Here is a 17207-nt window from a genome sequence, read left to right as displayed (position 1 = left end):
GCTCTAGGCATCTTCCAGCGTGGCAGGGGTCAATTAAAAGAACCCATCAACTATTTTTAAAACTTTAAAATATTATAACAAAAAAAAAAAGGTGGGGGGAAAAGAAAGTGGACAAAAAGGAATGTTAAATAGCATGGAGCATGACTAATGGCGCTAGCATGTTAAAATCATTGGGAAAATGTCCTTGGAAGACAAATGAATTTTCAGCAGAATAATTAACTTAATTAACAAATTTGCATGCATATTCATCAGGCTATTGAAGTCTTTCCAGCCCAGCTTGATGAGCGTTGGTGTAATAATTGTCTCATTTACATTCTGCAATCTACTACAATTTAGGGCATGCAAAAAAAGCCGACCTCTTCCCTTTGACTTTCTTTAGAACCCACAGACTCCTCATAACAGGGCCATCACCCGCTCAGTGGACCTGAGTTCCAGCCTTTTGAGAGAACCCCCTCTCCCCAGGAGAGTTGACTCTGGTTTCCCCAGCCCCCACCCTTCCTCTTCTTTCTTCTCTTTTTTCCCCCCTTTTGGCCCAGGTTCTCTGTTTTTGCCTCTGCTTGCTCTCCTGGGTAAATCTTGGCACCAGTTCTGACTTCAAATCTCCTGGGTCGCCAGACTGCATCATGTAAAAATTGCCATTTCCCTCTATCTCTGCAGGGCAATCTTTAAAGGCAGTAAGGTGTGACGCTCCAGACTGGCAGCTTGGCAAGGCAGAGCCCATGGATACCAGCACACGGGAATCTGGACCGCTCGCTCTGACAGCAGTCAGCACTGGGAACAAAAGGAATGGAGGGGAAAAAAAGCGCAAATGTATTTTTACATATTGTAGGCATATGGCCACAAGACCAGCAGAAATATATTTAATTAACAATTGCGCACATTGAAGAGAAAAACACCGGGAAGGAAAAAAAAAAAAAAAAAAAAAAAAACCTGTGTACACAGCAATGTTATTCTACTTTAACTTTTCACCTCATTTTTTTTGTTTGTTTGTTTGTTTTCTTTTCTTTCTTTTTTTTTTACCTGAAGATGAAAAGGATGTGGTTTAGAATCGAGAAGGGTTATCTACTAGAATCCCATTGTGAAGGTGCTATGGGTCTTTGACATGCCTTTCCAAATAGTGTAACATTACATGAAGAAATATGAAAGTTTTCTTTTAATTATTTTAATTATAAAATAATTTTTCAAAGGTATTTGGGGGGGTCAGGGGGACCTACCTGAAACAGAACCATTAGACAATCCCACCGTCCCGTGAAAACTGTATTTCTGATGTTAAACATTTGTTTAGGCCTTGACAATGAACAAATCCCCCTTGGAAGTTTTATAGTTTTGTTCTTCCTTATGAAATCGGAACAGTTCAGCCCACATTAATTGCCTGCTTCCTATCTGTCAGGCACTGTGCTAGCCAGTGGAGGGGCAGAAATGAACCATATGTATTCCCTGCGCTCAAGAAGCTCATAGTCTAAGATGGGAGACAGACACAGGTATCTATAATTATAATATTAAATTATTAAAATTATAATAAAAATTAAAAGTATAATTATAGTACGCATAATAAAATATGTATATTGTAATGAGGTAGGTATATTGATACAGGGATCAGAGAGAATAGACATTTTGGGGGAGGGTTCTTATCAGTTGACTAGACACTTTTTGGGGGGGTTCTTGATTACTGAAGTGCAGTTGATTTACAATATTGTGTTAGTTTCTGCTGTACAGCAAAATGATTCAGTGATATATACATATCTATGTATCTATATATCTATATCCTTTATTTTTTCATATTTTTCATTATAATTTATTTCAGGAGATTGCATATAGTTCACTATGCTATGCAGTAGGACCTTGTTGTTTATACCTTCCATATGTAATAGTCTGCATCTACTAACCCCAAACTCCCAGTCCATCACATTTCCCCCCTAACCCCCCACCCTTGGCAGCTACTGCTATGAATCTGTTTCTGTTTTATAGATAGGTTCATTTGTGTCATATTTTAGATTCCACATATAAGTGATATTGTATGGTATTTGTCTTTCTCTTTCTGACTTGCTTCACTTAGTATGATAATCTCTAGGTGCATCCATATTGCTACAAATGGCATTATTTTGTTCTTTTTTTAAGGCTGAGTAGTGTTCCATTGTATATGTGTACCACATCTTTATGGAATGGACTTTTTCTTCAGCCTGGGAGTCAGTCACCAAGGAGGACCAGCAAGATAACTTCTTCCTGGAAGAGCTAATGAAAAGAAACTTTGGGTCTGAGCAAGAGTGTAGGTGAGAAATCTCGTGGTACCCATTGATCCTGTTGATTGTTTCACCAATCATCAACCTGATGGGAAATTTTATCTGAATCAATGTGTTAGAACTTCCTACTTCCCTAAGCTCTAGTAACTGGGGAGACTGGGGTTGGGCAAATACCTATTGGTACCACGCATACCTTTGGGCCATCTGGTTGTTGGTGGACTAGGACCTATGGTTGGGGCTAGAGCCATGTCCAGTGAGAGTCTGTGCCCAGCTGGTCACAGGCCTCCTCTGAGGAGTGCTGGGGGTGGTGAGACCCCCAGCAGTAGCAGAGGCAGCAGCCCCAGCATTGAGGTAGGGTTGGGGGACTTGGCTGCATGACCAAGTTGGTGGCCATGGACTCTAATCAGGAAGAGGAATCACAAGGATGAAGGCAGTTAGATGTGTCCCATCAAACTAGTGGCCAGGCCTTGAATTTCCCAGCTGTGATTCACCATTCCTGGCAGGTGTACCTCTTGGGTTGACATGTCTGAGAACTGTGTGGGCAGGTCTCTTCTTTCTGGCCTCTGGAAGGGTTTATTGGAAGACAGATATTGAAATGGTTCCAACCCTAGTGATAGTGTAGTTGTGATAACCATCAGAAGCTAGTCCCATCTTTACTGGAGAAGGTTTGGTTTATTTGGGGCTTGGCCTTGGAGAGGCCAACACTGAAGAAATAGACCAAGACCATCGTAAAGCTCAAATGGATCCCATATGAACACATGAATTGTGCTGACTCAGTTATTAGTGAATTCAAGCGTGCTTGGGTAGGAGTTAAAAATGTTGAAATTGTCATGAGTTAGGAGCTAGGTGGAAATTACTTTCCTATAGCCTGAATTTAAAATACTTCTGGAAAATAAAGAGTCTGTGTCAGAAGACTTCTGAGGTCTTTCATTCACTATTCACTCACTCATTTTTTCATCCATCCATCCATTCATTTCTTTATCAGATTTATCCAGGACCTACAGTATGCCTGGGATGGCGCCCCATGTTGGAGATACAATGGTGAATGAAACAAACAGAAGCATTCCCTGCCTTTCCAAGGCTTCCAGTCTGGCAGTGGAGAGGGGAGATGAGGCAAACAAAAACGACTTTATGAGAAATGTAAAAGATTAGGAGAGTACCTGCTAGGAACAACCGACCCAGTGTAGAGGGACCGGGAAATCTTTCTGGAGAAAATGAGCTGTAACATTAGGTATTTTAGTCCAGAAAAGACACGAAGAGAGTAACAACAACCATCCGTGGAGGGCTTACACTGGGAGTGATCAACACCTTGGAGACTTGCCCAAGGATGCTCTAAAAGAGGCAGAGTCTAGATTGTGTGAAACCAAACTATGTTCTTGATCATGTTGCTCTGTTGTCAGTATTGAAGTTACTGTTGGGGAAGCCAAAATGCTGGTCACAAACACACTGGGTACCAGAATACAGATTTGGCTGATCAACTGGCCATGTGGGGTTTGGAGCTTCAGCTTCTCAACCAGTAAGGAAAACCTAATCCAAACTATCGGGTAGTAGAGGGAGCTAGGCCTCTTATCTGCATACCACTGATACTGTTTATATCCTGGAGAGCGTATTTCAAACAATTTTCCTATTGTTTAAGTAAGTCCACACCATTGGTTTATGATTTGGTTGAAACATGCACGTTTAGTTGATTTCATGAACCTTAAAGTGAAGTTATTAGATTCTGTAGACATCATATGGGAAACATGGAAAACTGCATAATTTTTCATTATCAGAAGGTCCTGTCATAGCTCAGCGGTAACAAATCCAACTAGTATCCATGAGGATGTGGGTTCGATCCCTGGCCTCACTTGGTGGGTTAAGGATCCGTCCAATGTTGTCGTGAGCTGTGGTGTAGGTTGCAGACATAGCTTGACGTGGTGTAGGCTGGAAGCTACATCTCTGATTCGACCCCTAGCCTGGAAACTTGCATATGCTTGTAGCATATGATGCAGCCCTAAAAAGACAAAAAAAAAAAAAAGCAAAAAAACCACATTGTTAGGGAGAAAAAGTATTACCCAAGACACAAATTCTGAAAGTAATTTAACATAGATTTCACCTTTGAAGGAAGAAAGGCACGGTTTAAGGTATTTGTAATGGAGTGGATTATAGTAAAATATAAGAACTACAATGAAATATATCCTTTCCTTTAAACCTAGAATGGAGAAAACATGCCTACCAAAGCACTACTAGTGAAAGTGAGAAAACCACTAGGCCCTGATGCCAGATCTGGGTACCGAAGGCAGCACAGATTAGTCTATTTGGTTATGTATTAATGAGGCAAACATTTGCTGATTACCTGATTTGTGCCATTTGTGTTCCTAGGGCTGGGAATGAGTGATAAAAAGAAAAAAAAATCCCTACTCATAGTCCAAATTAAAATGACTCCAGCACATTAATATAAAATGTTATCATTTTAATCGTTCCAATGATGTGTGATGGATGAATTATGGGTTAATCAACTTACATGATGCTTTATGGCTTACAAAGTGTTTTCATACGTCATTACAACCCAAGGATCCTGTGGAAGCACTGGGACGTTCCAGGTATAACCTAACATTCAGATTTAGACTGATGTTCCTGATGATGGAGTCTTGATAGATCATGAAAATATCGCTTGTGCTTTTGCTTTTCCTTTAGAGAGGGTATGCTCGAGAGCCCATTTCAGAACCTAGGGAGAAAATCTGCTAGTCAATGCCACAAGAGACCTTACCATACCTTAATATGTTGAAGACTTAAACATTAGACTGAGTGACTCTTGGTTTAATGAACGTCTTAATTTTCTTCACATCCCATGAAGTAAGGCAGCATTTTTGGCAAATAGTGAGATCCTCGTGTGAGGCATTGCTAGGAAATATTAATAACTGTGAGCGATAACCACTTGTCAGCATCTCAAGGCAGTGATGGCTCATCATATGGTCCACTCAGGCTCTCGGGCCCTTTATTCTCCTTCTTCAGCAAGCTTGTCATGCAGCATGGGTGAAGAATGTTGCTTCTTTTCCAGTTAATTAACCCATGTGCTAATGATACTGTTCCGTCCCTGGTTAATTCAGAGCAACCCCCAGCTGTTTGCCTCCTGTCTATAAGAAGGAAGTAGCTGCACACATTCACCAGTGTAGCCAGGCAATGTGCTGATGGGACGAACCTCTCATCCCAGTTTGTCCATGACTTCTTTGGCTTTAGTGCTGAAAGTCCCAAGTCTGGTAACCACCACAGTCCTAGGCATACAGGACCAGGACTGGTCACCCCAAGTGCAAGGGAACTTTCTGTACAATCAAAAAGCAACAAACAAACATCTCCATCACTGAGTGAAATACAAGGGGCATAGGTAACACTGGGTGTCTCAGTTTGGATTCCCCTGAGAGTCTGCTCGTGGTAGCACAGTATCAGCAAATACAGAGCAGCTGTGTGGAGCTGCATGGCATGATGATGGATCGCTGGAATGAGAAGCAAGGTTGGCCTGCCATGGCGAGGAAAGAGACAGGTGGCTCCACTTGGCTTGTGTCTCAAAAGTCAATCCAGTGTCTGAGTGAGGCTGCCGGACAGTTTTCTGAATTCTTCAGTTCCCTCATATAGCCTTATAAGAAACCCAGTTAATTGAAGAAATCTGGGTGTCCCCATCTATCAGACCAATGTGTATTTTATGTGTTTGAAATTGCTTCTCATCTTTCTAACTTAGGCTAAATCATTTAAATTCCATCAGTATTTTTTAATTTTTGCCAAAATTTTTTTGGATAGGTTTCATTTGCCAAGTTCTTTCTCGTTCTGTCATGTTGACTTTTAGAATTGGTTTATTTGTTTACTTAATTTTTTCTCCTTGATTGATACACAATTATCAAATAAAATTATAAGATATTTATAGTCTATAACGTGATAATTTTATATATGTGGGCATTGTGGATTTTTCCAATTTAATAATAGTTTTATTCAAAACTTAATTTAAAAGTTCATATATTTAATTCAGCCCTTCAAGTCCTCCTGACTAATAGGCATTGGGGAAAGGAGATAGAAGAGTGTGAAATTGGGGGAAAGAAAGATACAGATTTAACTCTTGGCCCTGATATTTACTACAGATGTGCTCATAAGAAAGTTACTTAGCATCTCTGAATCTTGAATAAGGATATTTATCTTTTACAGCAATTTTGTCAGTATTATTGTTATTATTATCCCACAATAAGATGTGTGAAGTTCTTTCTCTCCACCCTCAAATATAGTCTAAAAAAGCTTGAGGTTTGTCATATTAAAAAAATAAAATCTAATAAAAAAGGAAAAGAATAAGAACAAAAATATGCTAAAAGGAGAAGAGATAAGCTAAAAAAAAGCCTATTGTAATTGAGCTAAAACTTGAGTAGGCAGCTTCTTGGAACAAAAGCAAAACACCATAGTCATACCCTACTCCAGTAAAATAAAATATAAAGTCCTAGAAGGTAAGGAATATTGTTTTGTGTTAATTATAATATGGATTATTACATGGCTCTATCCGAGACCACGAAATACACAGTAAAAATTTTATAGTAGATGAAGGAAGGGCCTCTATACTGTTTTTCTTCTTCTGACTGCAAATGAAAAGCTGTGAATATAGGGTTGTGTTGAAAGTTCCTTAAAGGCACTCTACAGAGAGAAGACATCTCAGATGTCTGTTTTCCAATAAACTGAATAAATGCAGCAATACAACCTAAAGGAACTAGAGAAATTGTTTGGTTAATGTCCTTTCTCTAATCATTTTCCAGTATGAGGTGTCATGGGTTTTCCTTGATATTGAATCAGCTTCTCAGCAGATCTCCTTGGCTGCAATCTTGACCACTTGGCTCTTTTCTCTCTACTGCAGCTCCACGAAGTATTTCCAAAACATGGCTCTCATTGTGTCACTCCCTGGCTTTAAATTCTTTCTATAGGCTATTCCTAAATTCCTTCGGTTTCTCAAATATGCCATATCCATGCCCTTTGTACATTCCTCTTTGTCTAGAATAGCCATTTCTGTTAGCAAACTCCATTCCTCCCCATGCGCCAAATTTCTAATACTCATCCATTAGGAGTCAGCTCGGACATCGCTGTTTGTAGAAAAACTTCCTTGACAACTTTGGCCTCCCTTTCCTGAATTAGTTTCCCCTTCTCTGGGTTCCTTGGGCGCTCTACTACCTACTGTTGTTATTTGTATTTATTCATCTCTATCTCCCATTAGACTGAAGGTCTGTAAGTCATGTCAGAACTTCAGGGAGCCTTTAGTGTTAGCACAGCCCTGGCACATAATAGGGACTTAATACATACTTGATAACTAAATAAATGTATGACTTGATAGAAGCTCATTTTCAAACCAACAGTCAATGTTAAGGTGATAACCAATGGACATTTTCCTAAATTGGCTTTCACAGAATACTGCTTCTGAGAAATATTAGTAAGTGTTCTGAACCATTCTATGGCTAAGGAAGTACAAAATACTGTATATTTTATCTCAGAAAAATTCACTGTTTTAATTAGAATGTTAAAGGTCCTGGTATGTTTTTCAATTAAAACACTTGCTAAATGTGTTTCACACTTTTTGAGGTATGTTGTGTGTGCACAGTACCTGTTGGAGCTAATCCCATGCAGCAATACTAGTTGCCCTATAGGAGTTTACTTAAGATTAGCAAATGAAACAAAGATGCATTTGTCTCCATGATTACTTACATCATCCTATAAATGCAGAGCCAATGCAATAAGACCACAAAGGAAAAAAGAAAGAAGAAGAAGAAAAAAGAAGCAGCAGTATAAAAAGACAACATAACTACTTTTTAGATAATATGGATCAACTATGAAAATACAAGAAAATCAACCAGGCAAGTCTATTCAACTAACGAGAAATATAAGTGAGGTTAAAAAAGAAGTATATTGAAGATGACTAAATGTGCTACATGAAGAGTATGAGCAATCTTAGGAAATATTACAGAGAAAGAAAAGAGCCCTTATTTACTATACCAACAAAAAAAAAATAACGACCTAGGAATAAACCTCACAAATATACATGAATTAAATAACCCAAATTTAAAAAATTAATATATAGGTGATCCATAAATTAAGACATTTAATGTATCTCTGAATAAAATCGTTCAGTACTGTAGGACATATCAAGATATTGATTAAACACGATGCTTTTTAAACTTTATAAAGTGTTTCTGAAGTCCAGCTGGAAGATAAATGGGTAAAAGTAGCCAAAAAAAAAAAAAAAAAAGGTAATGAAGAACAACTAGGAAGAAGTAGCAATGCAATTATGTCCATTACTTAAGTATATAAAAGCTATAGGTCTTAAAAGCTTACTGTATCATGCAAGAATAATCCAAAAGAGATACTAGACTATGAAAAGGCATGTTTATACCAAAGAACAATATAAAATAAAGTTTGAATCATACGTAAATGTAAGAGTGGGTGATGCTGCTGCAGAAATTGGATAACTTTTAAATGATATTTAGTTTCTCATTTCATGCTGTATACAACTTTACAGATGGAGTAAGAATTTAAATGTAAAGAAGCAAAACACAAGAGAATTAGGAAAAAGTAAAGATACTTTGTCTGCTTTTAAATTAGTAGCTGTTATTTTCTTTAGTTTTTAGAATTTTAGTTTTACAGAAATATTGTGCAGAAAGTATAGGGTTCCCCTGTGCCCCTCTACCTTCCTCCCGTCACAGTTTCTCCTTTACTTAACACTTTGCATTGGTACATTTGTCATCACTGATGAACCAGTATTGATACCTTATTATTAACTAAGTCCACAGTTTACATTAAGATTCACTCTTTGTGTCATATTGTTATCAGGATTTCAACAAGTGCATTATGTCTTGTATCCACCATTACAGTATCATGACAAAAATTCTAAGTGCCATCTATTTATCTCTCCCCCTACCCCACCTTGAGCCCCTCAAAACAAGTGATTTTTTTTAACATCTCCATAGAATTGCCTTTTCCAGAGTGACATTTTGTTGGAATTACACAGTATGTAGCCTTGTCAGACTGACTTCTTTCACTTAGCAACACATATTTGAGGTTTCTCCGTGTCTTTTTGCAATTTAATAGCTCATTTCTTTTTACCACTGAATGATATTCCATTGCATGGCTGTACTGTACTTTATTTTTCCATTTACCTATTGAAGGAGTAGGTATTTTCTAAGAAAATTTTGTAATATTCTTTAAAACAAAATTAAATGTTGATTGAGAGCCTACCATGGGCTAAGTGTTGTGATATATCAATGAGCAATATAGGCAATGGTCTTTGCTCTTAGGAAGACTGCATGAAAGTAGGAAGAGACAAACACACAGAAAATAAAAATTAAAAAAAAAAACCAAATAGATAAATGTTAAAGTATCCAAGAAGGTGGTAGTTGCTATGGAAAAGTATTAAAGAGAGCAGAGAAGGGAATCGGGAGTGTGGGGTCTGGTGACATAAAGCAGCAGGTGGCAGTTCTGCACAGGGTGTCAGAAGCCCTCAAGAGGATGGTGCTTATGCCCAGATTTGATGGAGGTCAGTACAGATAGCCTGTGAATGTTAAAAAAAAAAATTATTTAAACTTCCTACTAATAAAAAAGGCAAATTCAAAGAACGTTCTATCTCACTCACTAAATTGGCATACGTTTTTAAAAATACAGCATTGGTGATGTTATGGGGAGATTTCGCACAGTAGGAAAAAGTTTTGATCTCTGTCATCATTCTTGAAGGAAAAGGGTAATAGGGAGTCTTAACAATATTTAAACAGGGTTATTCCATATCTAAATGCGCAGGAATAAAGTAATCAGAGCTGCTGACAAAATTGGCATAAAATTATTTAATTGTAATGTTTAAATTGGGAAATAGCTCTGTTTGCTCTAATGGGGACAAAATTAGAAATTATGGGGTGTTCAATTAATGCAATGCTATGCCATCTTTTAAAATGATGGAATCATTTTTTTTGAAGAATATTTAATGATTTGGGAAAGTGCTTATGCATAGAAAATGTTCCAAAAGAAATATACCAAATGTTAGTAGTAGTTATAAACCTTGGGTGGGGGGATTATGGAGGCTTAAAAATAACTTCTTTTTGATATTTATGTATAATGCATTATGAAATTCATGCATAATCCATATATATTATAAAATACATTATTAAAAGTGAAAATTACAGACAAGTAAAAAGAAAATCAATACAGTTTGGCTTATTTCTCCTCATTGTATTTGTTGTTTTACTGTCTTCCTCCAGCTCAGTTATCACTGGTCTCGTTTCTTTGTTCCTCCCTTCGTTCCTCTCTTCCTGCTTCTGTCTCCTCTTCCACCTTCTGCTGCTGCTTCTGATGCTCATGAGTCAAAGGGTGGTCACAAATTTTACTCACTGCCAGATTACACTCCAGAAAGGCATCTGTAATTTCACTCTTTATCGTCATCCTCATCAGGACTTTATATGTATAATCTGACTTTCCTGTTTTTGCTGTTTGTGTGGATGAAGAGTTCTGTCTTATTTTGAATTGCTTTTCTGTGATTTTCAGTGAGGTGGAACTTCTTTTCCTGTTGCTGTTAATTATTCAGGCTTCCCTTTCTGCGAATTCAATTTACAACTTTTTTGCCCATTTTCTGGGTGGGTTGTTCATTCATTCTTTTGCTTGTTCGTTTGTTCCTTCCTTTGTTCTTGCTGACTTAGAGACATTCCTTGGTGTTCTGGTGGCAATCTCTGGTAAGATTAGACAATTTTTTTCTAATCATCTAAACTTTTTCTCATTCAATATTTTTTCTCTCAACCCATGCCCTTCCTATGAACATTGCTGTGCTGTCCTCTGTAGAGGAAATTCTTGAATGTGATCCTTCAGGTTTTAATTGACTCACCAGTATTGCCATGTAGAACATCACTGAGATCATCACTCAGATCTTTGCATTTCTGTATCCATCATTTTTTCTCTCCCCATTTCCATTTTTGTCTTTTCCCTCTTTATTCTATAATGAATTCTCAAGTTTGTCCTCTATATTACTTATTCAGTATGTCCATGCCAATTCTGCTATTTCTGCCTTAAGTAAGGGCTTAATTTTGCTTTTTGAATTTTTTTTTGTTTCCTTATAGCCGTGTCTTAGTTCAGTGAGCCCTACTTTCCTCTCACCTTATTGCTTACAGATCTGTTTTATCATTAACCTTCTTTTTCTGTTTTATCTCATTATCTATTGAACTATAAACAACTCAATTTTTTTTTTGCTTCTTTGATCAAAAATGTCTAGAGGTATCTTTTTTCTGAGTCTTTCAGAAGGTATTACCTTTCTCTTAACCCAGAGAGAAAGCTGGGTTGCTCCATCCTTACCCTGGAAGCGATGGGAGGGTATCCCAGCCCCTGTGTTCCGACCACTCCTGCAGGGGCTAAATCTCCTTCCTGGAGTCACAGATGGAAGGTAGGTTGGTGAGCCCAGCGCCTCACACGTTTCCTGTCTAGTTCTGCTCCCTCAGACAGAAATGGGATCCCCTCCTACGTCCATCGCTGGCTCTCAAGCACATGAAACAGATGGACCGCATGGAAAACTATAGCCCTGGTTTTACTGCTTCTATTTCTATCCTCTGTCAGGCCTATTTTGTTTTATTTATGGAGACTACTATGCTGGTAGCCCACAACCTAAGTCTTGCCCAGGTGTTTTCTGAAGAGTTGAAGTCTCTGGATCTAGATAGGGGTGAAGTGGGGGTGAGGGAAATGAGAAATTGCCATCTGGCTGTCCTAAAAAATAACGTGAGCTCGGTGAAGGACTAGAAGGCTAGTTTTTGGTGGCTGTAGTTCATATATTTCTCAACTAAGCATCATACAGTGAAGGATAAACAGGATTTTTCTTCCTTCTTTCATGTGTACTTTTTTTTTTTTCCTTTAGAAGCAAGGCACATGGTATCCCTTGCTGTGGCATGGTGCTTATGAGCCCAATTGTAGTGGCATTAAAATCAGATTCTCCTAGTGCTTGGAAACAAACTCATTGTTCTAGTTTTCACTGATGTTATGAATTTTCATCTCTGTGTGTCTTCAGAGATATTTTAATGAGACCTTGAGAAAGGCCAATCCACTTATTAAAGCTGATCCACTTATTTAAGAAGGCACAGTTTCATTTCTTGCCCTGGAGGAGCAGTGATCACTGCATGGAAAAGTCTTCAAGGGATGTCTACAGGCCAGGGCCAGGCCAGGCTACTTCTCAAAGTATAGTAGGCTTGAAATTCATTCAAATATTTGAGTAGGTGATTCTCAATGAAAGAGAAAAATATGCCTGAGAGTTTCTGGAGTCTGACATTATTAATGCCCACCTCCACCATCTAAAAATTTTAATTCGGCTTCTCTTTAAGGTATGGGCTTTAGAGAAATTGAACCTTGATGAATCCATTGTAGTAGGCGGAAACACAAAAATGAACAAAAAGTCTGGTTGTATGGATACAGGGTGATAGGAGGGAACAAAAGATAATATGAATGAGATGCATGACACATGGGAAGTGCTGTATGGTTTAGCATGTTGTTCTGTGGGTGGACTTATTTGGCATCATTGCTTTTTATTTTGAGGCTAAAGGCCAAAAAAAACCAATAGACATAAAGAGCCCTTATGAAAACTGGAAATCATACCGACTATAAATAAGGTTGCAAAATAAAATAGAGCTTTTGCTCAGTTAAATTTGCCTTTCAGATAAACATGATTTTTTTTAGTATGAGTATATCCCAAATGCCCAGGACTTGCAAAAGGCAGTGTCTGAACATTTTTAGTGACATCTTGAATATATCAAATTGTAGAGGCTAAGGCGTCCAGGTGACAGAATTTGGCATCATTCCCATTGCATCCTCTCATGAGGAAGAGGGAGGTGTGCTACCTTCTATGAACCGCTCCTGAGAAGGGCCTGGAGAACTTGCAGCCTGGAGATGGAGGGAGCTGGTGATGGTACACGCCTGGAAGACTGAAATGAAAGACTGGCAGGGGCCATCTGCCTAGCAGCCAGCATTGAAAACAAGCTGTGCCTCCCTGGAAGGCAGGACAGACGGGCCTGTTTCTCATGGATCAGACATGGGTCCCATGGCAGGAACCAGACCTGCAGGTTATTTGAAAATGAGTTCCACTCAGGAAGGCTTCCTTCCAGATGGATCAAGAGACTTTGGCAGAAAGAGACCTTCCATTTGCTAGCACTGAGGAGGTTTCTATAAGGGGCCATGTGTAGGAGAATTGAGGGAGCTCAAGGCCAATGTCTCCAGGGAAGAACTGTCTTCAGGATTTAAGAAAGCATCCCAGGGAAGCGACCATTTAAAGGCGGGGAGCACAGAGGAGGTCATTCATTCATTCTTTTTTTTTTTTTTTTTTTTTTTTTGTCTTTTCGTCTCTTTAGGGCCACACCCATGGCATATGGAGGATCCCAGGCTAGGGGTCCAGTCAGAGCTGTAGCTGCTGACCTACACCACAGCTCTCGGCAATGCTGGATCCTTAACCCACTGAGCAAGGCCAGGGATTGAACCTGCATCCTCATGGATGCTAGCCAGATTCATTTCCACTGAGCCACAACAGGAACTCCATTCATCCATTCTTTGTCAAAGATTCATACTTCTGGGTGTGCACTGTTCTCCATGCTTTTGTTACATCAGAAAACACAGCAGACATACATCCTTGCCTTTGAGGGGCAAAGGGGCAGCAAACAGAATGAAACCTGATAAATGCTTAAATTACAGAGTATGTTAGAAACTAACAATGGTTATGCTGCATTTTCAGAGCAGAGTCTGGGCCTCGGGAGTGTGGAGAGGGAGGTGGGGTACAGGTATTCACTAGAGAGGTTAAATATTGGTTGGAGTGCTTGGGGGTCCTTGTGGAAGGCTGCATTATCTTATGTGAAATGGCAAGCGGGCATGCGTCCAGTTCATTGAAAATCACAAGGAGCAAATTAATGCATGTAACCAGTACCCACCAGAGCCTGTCTGAACTTCCCTGCAGCATCTCCCTGATTACCAAGAAAAGGGAAGCCCACGAGAGAGCCACCTTAAAAATCGGAATTTAGCATGTCCCTTTCCTCTTGACAGTACCTTGTTCCTAGGCTAACCCTGCTGCTTCCAGAGAATTGCACTAGCAACCCAGAGACTTTAGTGTTGTCTCTCACTCATACATGAGATGACAGAAGGGCACACTAAGCTCTGGATTTATTCAGATGAAGAAGAGGCCACCTAAACCTACGAAGTGCTGGAGCCTCGGAGCGACATGTACAATGGCCCTGCCTGATGAGATGTGATCAGCAGCACTTCCCACAGGCTCTGACCTGGGACAGTGACAGTGACAGTGGCTGTTCAGTGCTGTTCCTTCCCTATTTCCGCTCTTAATTCCCCTCCTTTCCTTGCCAACCACTCGAGAATATTTACTATTTAGCCTTCGTGTCTCCATTCGATATGTCTGTGTAGACACCATGTAGCATACAAAATAGAGAGTATTTGTTTTGTGTGTACGTGTGTTTAATTATCATCAAGGCCTTACATAATTAATAATTTTCCATTTTTTATGCCACCCACCCCATATTTTAAAATGTATCCTTTTTACTACATGTACAATTTAGTCCATGATTGTCGATGGTATGGCCATGTTTTATTTATAAATCTGAATTTACTGATTTAGCATGATCTACTGCAATATTTGAAAAAAGTGGTACTTTTGCAGTAAACAGTTTGAGTCAGCGCTCTCTGTGAGATTTTTCTGGGACTACAAAAATTCATAGCTTTTTCAAACCAAACGGTTTTTAGATTTTTAAGGAGGTGGAATTGAAGCGAGGATTATTATTTATTTGTGAATTTTTTATTTTTATTTTTTTTTGTCTTTTGTCTTTTGTTGTTGTTGTTGTTGTTGTTGTTGCTATTTCTTGGGCCGCTCCCGCGGCATATGGAGGTTCCCAGGCTAGGGGTTGAATCGGAGCTGTAGCCACCGGCCTACGCCAGAGCCACAGCAACGCGGGATCCGAGCCGCGTCTGCAACCTACACCACAGCTCATGGCAACGCCGGATCGTTAACCCACTGAGCAAGGGCAGGGACCGAACCCGCAACCTCATGGTTCCTAGTCGGATTCGTTAACCATGCGCCACAACGGGAACTCCTATTTGTGAATTTTTTAAATGAAGAAGTAAGTTTTGGTATACTCAGCCTAGTGAATCAACAACAGCAACAAAACTATTTTCATGTCTAGAACAGGTGTTTCTATCATTGTGATACCTCAGCTGGGATTTTTGCAATGCACTCGGTTCTCAAAATCTGTGGTTCTTTCTGAAGCAAAAACTTTATTCAAATCTGTGGAAATCAAAGATCTGTAAGAATTCCTCAACCAAAGTTTCTCGAAGATCTAAGAAATTGGCAAAGGCTGTGCTGAGAACCAGGGACGGGAGCTCCATCTCCGCATCCTCATTCCTGCCTTGCTCTGTCCCGGAAATTGTCATTCTATCTGTCAAGACCCCTTTCACAGCTCTTCTTCACTGCCCCTCTCTCTTGTCACACTGTTCTTCAAGACTTGGCTAGAGATTTTCTTCAGAAAAGTTTTTTCTCGATTCACCAAAAAACTTTTTTTGTCATGCTGTCTACATTCCACTTACAGCAATTGCCTTAATGTATTATAATGGTCTCCCTGGTAGACTGTAAAATTCCCGGAGCCAGGAAGCGTGACTTTTTACCATTTTAAGCTCTGGGCTCTTGAAACATTCGGTCCTGACACATGATAGATGCTTCATAAATATTATTTAATGAGCAAATCACATAAGTCTAGGTTGAATAAGAAAATATATTCTAGTTTGAAGCAAGAAAATACATTACATTTGGAAAAGAGAATGAATTCCTTGCTGAAATAATTAAACTGTGCTTTCTTTATTGTTTAAGAATGAAAGCCAATTTAAAATATAATATATGGTAAAGCAATTTCTATTATGGAAGTCACACATATTTGAATGCACACAGTTTGATCTCCCAGTGGTGAGCAGAAGACAAATAGTTTCCATCGCTACCTAGGATTCACATGCAGTGTCAGGAGAAGGTGGCAGGATTAAGTGCAAGCATGAGATGGCAAGAAAGCTGCCATCATGATGGATTGCGGAGAAATCAGTAAAACACTTTCCCGATTAGAATATAAAAGGTAGGAGGAGGATTTCTCCTTTAGCTACTCATCACCACCATTAGTGAGCTGTAGACAGGATGAAAGATGAGGGAAATGGATCTAGACTCAAGGCTCACCCATGGGAGAGGTCTGATCGTCTGCCCCGGAGGAAAGGCTACCTCCCGTTCCTAGTTCCCCGTGAACTTGGAGCCAGATGGCAGCCTGGGTTTGCCATGGTACCTACAGCCCAGTGCAGAACCCCAGCTATGCCCATTATTGGGAAGCTGAAAATTTACCTTAGGAAAGTGAAACGCTTCAAGAAATAAACTTGTATATTTAATGTTTATTATATTACTTTTATGATTTTTCATCAAATTAGGTTTCTGTCTTTCATCTCTGGTGGGTATCAGGCTAATCTACGTAATTAGAGACACAGACTCACCTGAAGAAGTTCTGGTGCCAATTATCCAGAAAAGAGATGTGCTTTTCTTTCAGGACATAGGGACCAAAAAGAGCCTGAAGGTGTGAAAACTTTTGTTCTTGATCATTTATTCTTGGTAAGGGAAAGATCTAGGTGTCCAAAAGGCAGTAAAAAGTTGGGAATTGCAATATAAGTGGTCTGCACCCTTGGCAACAGTTCAGATTTCTAGGAAGGAAAGACCCCAACAAAGGCTACGGGCCAATACCATGGGAGCAAAGAAGTAATTATTTTTTAAAAAAGAAAACAATGAAAGGAAAGGTGTCTTAGTCCATTTGGGTGGGCTGTTATTACAGAGAACCATAGACTGGGTGGGTTATAAACAACAGAAATTTATTTCTCACAGTTCTGAATACTGGGAGGACCAAGATCAAGGTGGTTGCAGATTCCAGTTCTGGTGAGAGCCCATTTTCT

General features: G+C 39.3%; 1 long non-coding RNA gene across 2 annotated transcripts in view; it reads left to right on the top strand.

Annotated features, from left to right (window-relative positions):
* LOC146395035 (uncharacterized) overlaps positions 1-14688 on the top strand; it is an 82712-nt gene extending 68024 nt beyond the window's left edge. Inside the window, exons 9-12 of one of the 2 annotated variants that reach the window (XR_014833992.1) lie at positions 658-764; positions 1391-1481; positions 2119-2270; positions 14277-14688. This is a non-coding gene — a long non-coding RNA (uncharacterized LOC146395035). Of the gene's footprint in view, positions 1-657; positions 930-1390; positions 1482-2118; positions 2271-14276 lie in introns of those variants that run through there. The other variant, XR_014833995.1, reaches the window with a different exon arrangement.
* Positions 14689-17207: the final 2519 nt, after the last annotated feature.

The sequence above is a fragment of the Sus scrofa genome, chromosome 18 (genome assembly GCF_054392235.1).
Source record: "Sus scrofa isolate SSC_HxYL_T2T_F1_AM1 chromosome 18, Sscrofa_HxYL_maternal_Yorkshire_Landrace_v2.0, whole genome shotgun sequence".
NCBI lineage: Eukaryota > Metazoa > Chordata > Mammalia > Artiodactyla > Suidae > Sus > Sus scrofa.
The sequence above is the reverse complement of the archived record's forward strand: the minus strand, read 5'-3'. Positions and strand labels throughout refer to the sequence as shown.